This window comes from Triticum urartu, chromosome 2 (assembly GCF_003073215.2).
Source record: "Triticum urartu cultivar G1812 chromosome 2, Tu2.1, whole genome shotgun sequence".
NCBI classification, from domain to species: domain Eukaryota; kingdom Viridiplantae; phylum Streptophyta; class Magnoliopsida; order Poales; family Poaceae; genus Triticum; species Triticum urartu.
The window spans coordinates 149,390,142-149,395,955 of NC_053023.1; positions in this window are offsets into that span (position 1 = coordinate 149,390,142).

The window sequence follows — 5,814 nt, forward strand, 5'->3', positions numbered from 1 at the left end:
AGACAAAAAGTAAGAAAGTCTCGCACTGATGCGGCTAACCAACGGGCTATGGAGATGCCCATCAATCGATATCAACGTGAGGAGTAGGGATTGCCATGCAACGAATGCACTAAGAGCTATAAGTGTATGAAAGGTCAATATGAAAACTAAGTGGGTGTGCATCTGATCCTATAATGAAAAATTCCCACTAGTATATGAAAGTGACAACATAGGAGACTCTCCAAATGAAAAACATGGTGCTACTTAGAAGCACAAGTGTGGTAAAGGATACTAACAATGCCCCTTCTCTCTTTGTTTATTTATTTATTTTTTCTTTTTTTCCTTTTTCTTTTTTCTTTTTTCTTTCTTTTTTTTCTTTTTTCTTTTTTTCTCTCCCATTGTTTGGAGTTTCATCCTGACTTTTGGGGGACTGATAGTCTCCATCATCCTTTCCTCACCGGGGCACTGCTTTGAAAATGAATAATGATGATCATCACACTTCTATTTACTTATAACTCAAAAGAAAATAAAGATTACAACTCGATATCTATGACAAAGTATGACTCTATATGAATGCCTCTGGCATGTACTAGGATGTGTAATGATCTAGCGTAACATGTATGAAAAATGATGAACGGTGGCTGAGCCACAAACACTATGTCAGCTATATGATCATGCAAAGCAATATGACAACGAATGCTCAATTCATCAAACTGAAGCGGTGGAAGTTGCATGGCAATATATCTCGGAATGGCCATGGAAAAGCCATAATAGGTAGATATGGTGGCTGTTTTGAGGAAGATATAATAAGGCTTATGTGTGATAGAGAATACCATATCATGGGGTTTGGATGCACCTGCGAAATTTGCACCATGTCTCGATGTGAGAAAGGGCAATGCACGGTACCGTAGATGCCAGCAAATTGCAGAAAGGTAAGAGTGTGTATAATCCATGGATTCACATTAGTCGTAAAGAACTCACATACTTATTGCAAAAGTTTATTAGCCCTCGAAGCTAAGTGATACTACGCAAGCCCCTAGGGGGATAGATTGGTTGGAAAATACCATCGCTCATCCCCGACCTCCACTCATAAGGAAGACAATCAATAATAAATCATGTTCCAACATCATAGCATAACGAGAGACTATATGTGCATGCTTCGGGAATCACAAACCTTGACACCTTGGCCCATTAACGGCCCGTGGATAATCTGGCCCGCAATGAGCTATGTACCCCTTTATACCCATTAACGGCCCATTATTCCATTGTGCCATTTCCAAGCTGTGTTATCTTTCGGCCTTCCCAGGGCCCATTTATTCTTGGGCTCATTTCCAGCATTCGGTTACTTACGGCCCGTTATTGGCCTTTTCTGCTTGTGGGCCAAATTCAGCCTGCGGGTACAGTCGGCCCGTTTGTGGCCCGTTAATCTGTTGGGCCGTTTTCATAGTGTCATCAAATATGGCCGGTTAACAATGGCCCGCTATTGTCGGCCCATGAACGGACGATTCCAAATCTAGCCCGTTTACGGCCCATAATGCGGTCTATTATTGGCCCATGTTTGGCCTATCAATCATATGACACGTAGAAGGCCCATTTATGCTACGGACCGTAGAAGGCCCATTGTTTCTATGGCCCATAAAAGGCCCATTGTTTCTACGACCCTTAGAAGGCCCATTGTTTCTACGGCCCATAGGAGGCCCATGGTAACTACAGTAAATATGTAGCCCATGGTTATTGTGGCCTAGTTTAAAAAAATAGGTTATTGCGGCCACTAGCAAACCGTGGAAAAAGAACTTCACTGACTACAAGCAAACAAATAAACAAGACAACAAGGAAAGAAATAAGCAAGCAACTTACGCTAGGCTATCACGGCTATTACACATATTACATCCACTGGGCATCAAAGTTTGCCACGAGTGCAAATATAGGGAACAAAGCAGCATATCATATACACTGGTCGTCAAAGTTGGCGACCAGTGCAAATAAACACTGCAGAAAAACAAGTCCATAACTGAAACCACTTCAGAAGAGCTCAAGAAACAATATCCTGTGTACCCATAATGCTGGCAAGATGCTTAGCAAGCTTATTAACTTTCTCTTGTTTGGAACTTAAATCCTCCAGCACCTGCTGTTGCACCATAAAGTATGCATCTGAATTCTGCAGGGACTTCCTCAATCCTTCGGCTTCCTGTCGCATAACATCTGATCAATGTCTTTCAACTTGAAGTTGAGACTCAAGAAGCCGAACTGATTCAGGCAGCGAGTTTGAAGAGCTGGTGCCAGCAGTAGTAGCCAGTAACTCGAACACTACATCAAGACAAGACTTTGGGGTTGTCTCAGTGTCTTCAATATAGTTTTTATCAGCTTTCTTGGAGACCAACAAGGATGTCTCACTATCTTGAACCTTATCTGCATTACTTCCTTTACCATTGCATAATGGGGTACTCTTCTCCAATATTTTATCCGCGTTCTAAAAGAGAAACAAACAAACACATCACAAGTTTACAATGTAGTATATGAAACTCATTTTGGTAAACCAGTTCAGTTGTAAGGTGGATAGTATAACAGCATGAAACAAACATGTATCTATGTAGTATGGTCACTGTATGGTCTATATCATTCTAGTTTATGTTGCCAAATCAAGATAGATACAGTTCGGATCATATCTATTTAAGACAAAGTAGCATAGACGGAATATAAATGTGGGAAACTACATAGCAATAACAACACTTGTAATGTGCATGGCATGAGAACATAACTGTTTATTTAATTGAAACTGAAATCAACATAGAGCAAGTTACAACAGCAAACACGTTAAAGAAACATATTTAAAACATACCTGTTGTGCCATTGGAGTTTCAATTGCATCCTTAAAATTTGAAATTAGTTGGTATGAGTAAATACAGTGATGCAAGAGCAAAGTAGTATGAACCATAGTTACCGAACCTGACATGAGAACAATTCTTCTTCTCCTTTAAGCGTTTACTTGGGGTTCAGAGTGGTGGTACTCGTGCTTTGGGCACTGCAGTTGCCCTACTAATTGCTCGTGTTCGGGTGCTCTGTGGTGGAGACGGTGCTGTGTCAACTGGAACAGGGTTACTATCTGCTGGGGTTGGGGTTAGAAGGGGTGTAGCTGGTTCTCTATCCAACTGGGTAGGCGTATAATCTGTGTGAGTCTCGGTTATGTGTGGTGGGGCTGGTTCTTGGGCAAGTACAACCGTGGTTCTATCTCCATCGACGGGTAAGATGATCTTTTTCTGAAGACCGTGTTTTTACTCCCACAGATACTGCCATCACCCCCTCCAATTGAAATGGCTGATAAACAAGAAAAGTAATTGAATGTACAGACGTTGTAAGATAGACAGGTCTAATGGATAGTAGGTAAGAAAACATGGCCTGAAATAATTCACATTTATGTTGTCTAACCAAACAGAATACCAAGACATAATTTCACATATATGATGGCTAATTAAACAGGATAGCATGGCACAGTTTCACATGTATGATGGCTAACTAAACATGATAGAATGACATACTTCAAAATATGATGACTGTGTAAACAGGATGACATGATATAACTATATGATGTGTCTATTAAAGTGGTTGGCATGCCATAAATCACAAACATGTCGTCGATGGAAACATGATGGCATGATAAAATTCACGGATAGAATGACATAATTCAAAATATGACGACTATGTAAACAGGATGAGATGATATAATTATATTATGTCTTTCAAAAATGGGTTGGCATGCCATAATTTAGATACATGTTGTCTATGTAAACATCTAGGCATGATATAATTCCTATATATGATTTATATACTAAGCAAGTGAGTAGAGGGCAATCGCATATATGATGTGTCAACTAATGAGATGGCATTCAATATTGTGTATATGATGTAAAAATTAAGCATTGCAATACAACATATGCATGATATGAGTAATATAACCCTGCCAAGTTTGAGCATACACCTCAGGGGGATAATAGGACTAATCATCTGCCTATGAATCCTCCTTTGAAGAGCTATCTGTAACTAGCAAGATATCTGCTTCAGCAGGTAGCATTGTCTTCTCTAAAGACCTTGTTTTCACTCCAGATTTCTCCATCACCAACTCAAATGGCTGATGCACAGGAAGAGCAGTTGAATATACAAACATTGTCAACAAATGCAACGAGAAATACAAAAAAGACGGCATGATATAATTCACATATATGACGCTTGGCTAAACAGCACGGCATTGCATAATTCACATATATAATGCCTTGCAACAAGATAGCATTGCATAATTCACATATATGATGTCTTGCAACAAGATGGCATCGCATAATTCACATAAATGATAATTAGACACTAAATAGGTGGCATTCACACAAAGCATGTCTAAACTAAGAAAATGACATAGCAATGCAAGATACCATACGCATGATATGAGGAACATAAGCCTGCCAAGTTAGAACATGCACCTTGGGGGGGAATAGGACCGGTCATCTGTCTCTGAATCCTCCTCTAAGGAGCTATCCGTAACTAGCAAGACATGCGCTTCGTCAGATAGGATTGTCTGCTCTAAAGACCTTGTTTCCACTTCAGATTTTTCCATGACCGTGCCGAATGGCTGATGCACAGGAAGAGTAATTGAATGTACTAAAATTGTTGACAAATTTAACACGTAATAAAAAAATGATGGCATGATATAATTCACATATAAGATGACTGGATAGCTAGGGTGGCATTGCAAAATTCACATACATGATGCCTTCCTAAACAAGATGGCATTGCAAAATTCACATACATGATGCCTTCCTAAACAAGATGGCATTGCATGATTCACATATGCGATAAAGAAACTAAACAGATGGCATTGACACAAAGCATGTCTAAACTAAGCCGATGACATATTTGATGTATACAGTAAGCAATGCAAGGCACCATATGCATGATATTAGCAACATCAGCATGGCAAGTTAGAGAGAAGACCTCAGGGGTTAAATAGGAGTGGTCTTCTCCTTCTGAATCCCCCTTAGAATAGTTATCTTCCTCTTGATTACGATCCAAAACGGGTGGAGGGGGGCTGCCTTTGCGCCCACCATGGAGCGACGTCTACACGAAATTTTATTGCCACGCAAGGCTCGTCTCTTTTGCTCTAAATGTTCAGTTCCATTGTGTACAATAACTGACATCCATAGGAATAAAACATAGTGAGATTATGTAAGGAGTGCATGCACAAATCTAGAGTGACGGTAGCAAGCCGTGGATAGACCCAAAACCAATGATAGCAGGTAGATAATAGCTTTAGTTAAAAAATACAGATAATGGCTCCTTTAATGTTTCTTTGCACCCAACATGAAACTCATAGTAGACACCGGAGATTAACCAGATAGTAGACAGATAGTACTGATTGCTGCCCCAATATGTACCCCACAACCATTTAAAAACTCAAGTTTCAACATTAGTTTGGACCTGACTCGTAGTCTAATAGGTGAACATGATGATAAAGTAGCATGTCATCATATTAAGCGATGCAAACGTAAGCAGACACGGAAGAGTGCGACCTCTCTTGCGGACCCGTGTAGTTCTCAAGGTCTTCTGCTCAGTTGATGATGGTAATGCAGTTGTCGTGCCTGCCGGTGGTGGGGAAGAAGATCTGAGGCGGCGAAAGACAGTCTGGAGAGTGGATCCCTGCTGTGGTGAACCCTTCCATCATTGGAGTAGCTAAGCTAGGGTGGAACACAGCGCAGCAGGAATAGGACAAACCATACAAGGTTTTCTTTGACACATATCTGTAACATAAGTAATTGTGTAAGGGCTTGTTTGAATTTGAGGATTCTAACA